At 36.2% G+C, this 1344-nt stretch overlaps 1 long non-coding RNA gene across 1 annotated transcript in view; it reads left to right on the forward strand.

Moving 5' to 3' along the window:
• Positions 1–843, forward strand: part of LOC107717887 (uncharacterized) — a 1348-nt gene extending 505 nt beyond the window's left edge. The window contains exon 2 of the long non-coding RNA XR_001637352.1: positions 743–843. This is a non-coding gene — a long non-coding RNA (uncharacterized LOC107717887). The remainder of the gene's footprint in view (positions 1–742) is intronic.
• The last annotated feature ends 501 nt before the right edge of the window (positions 844–1344 follow it).

Here is a 1344-nt window from a genome sequence, read left to right on the forward strand (position 1 = left end):
AAACTAAAAGGTCCTAATAGCTGTAGGAAATTAAAAGGAAAAATAGATAACTTGATTCAATTAAGTCTCAGATTTAATTAAAATCAATTTAGCTGAATTGGTACATTCAAGCTAAACAAAGGTAAATTAATGAAAATAAAATTAAAGAGGTAGAATAAAGTCAAAATAAAAATAACACAAGTAAAACCAAAGTATGTGGGGAGGGACCGACCTAACTGAATCCAAAGAGAAGGTGATAGCATAAACGAAAGGACGTGAAACCAGGAGTGAGGGGAGAGAGAGAGAGAGAGGGAGCGAGAAGTGGTTTGAAAGTTACACTTTACACACACCTATCTAAATATTAGTCAGATGCTAACAGCTAGCAGTTGAGATAAAGGGCTTAGCTTAAATGCCTGTGCGGCTGCTAAAGTGTTAGCGTTGGCTTCACGGGAAGAAGGAAGATTTTTTCCTATTTTAGTTTTTTTTCTAAGAGATATGGCTAAGCAGGTGTCACTTTTGGGTGATGCTGCAATAGACTTCATAAACCTAGGGTTAGACTGTTAGCTAAACTAGCAGGGACCCACCAAATACCTCGTCAAAAAAAGAAAAGAAAAAGAAACAATGGGAATTGTTCCTAGTTCTATCTTGGCTTACATTGTGTTGAACAGTAGCTGCCCTTCAATGTATTAGGTCTGGCACTGAGGAGTGAGAAGTAGAGAGGAAACAGGGATTAGGCTACTAATAACCTGTATAACTCATTAAGGAAACAACAGTTGCTAGAACTACTGTAATCCTATACAAAAAGCGAAGATGGTGATGGTAAAATAACTAAAATAAGGTAAAAGTAAAACAAAACAAACAAAAGGGGTCCTAATAGCTGTAGGAAATTAAAAGGGAAAGTAAATTAAAAAAAATAAAAAAATAAAAAAATAAAAATTTGATTTAATTAAATCTCAAATTTAATACAAATCAATTTAGCTGAATTGGTACATTTGTGCTAAACAAATGTAAATAAATGCAATAAAATTAAAGAGAGGTAGAATAAAGTCAAAACAAAAATAAACAATAACACAAGTAAAAACCAAAGTATGTGGGGAGGGACCGGCCGAACTGAATTCAAAGAGGAGGTGATGGCATCAACAGGAAGTGACACCAGGAGTGACGGGGATAGAGAGAGAGAGAGAGAGAGAGAGAGGAGGGGTTTGAAAGTTACACTTTACACACCTATCTAAGTGTTAGTCGGATGCTAACAGCTAGCAGTTGAGGTAAAGGGCTTAGCTTAAGAGTTAGCGTTGGTTTACACGCAGTTCTTTGTTTACACACAGGTCTGTGAAGTGGGGCTGTTGTCAGATTAACCGGAAGAGT

This window comes from Sinocyclocheilus rhinocerous, unplaced genomic scaffold (genome assembly GCF_001515625.1).
Source record: "Sinocyclocheilus rhinocerous isolate Xijiao unplaced genomic scaffold, SAMN03320098_v1.1 scaffold1745, whole genome shotgun sequence".
NCBI lineage: Eukaryota > Metazoa > Chordata > Actinopteri > Cypriniformes > Cyprinidae > Sinocyclocheilus > Sinocyclocheilus rhinocerous.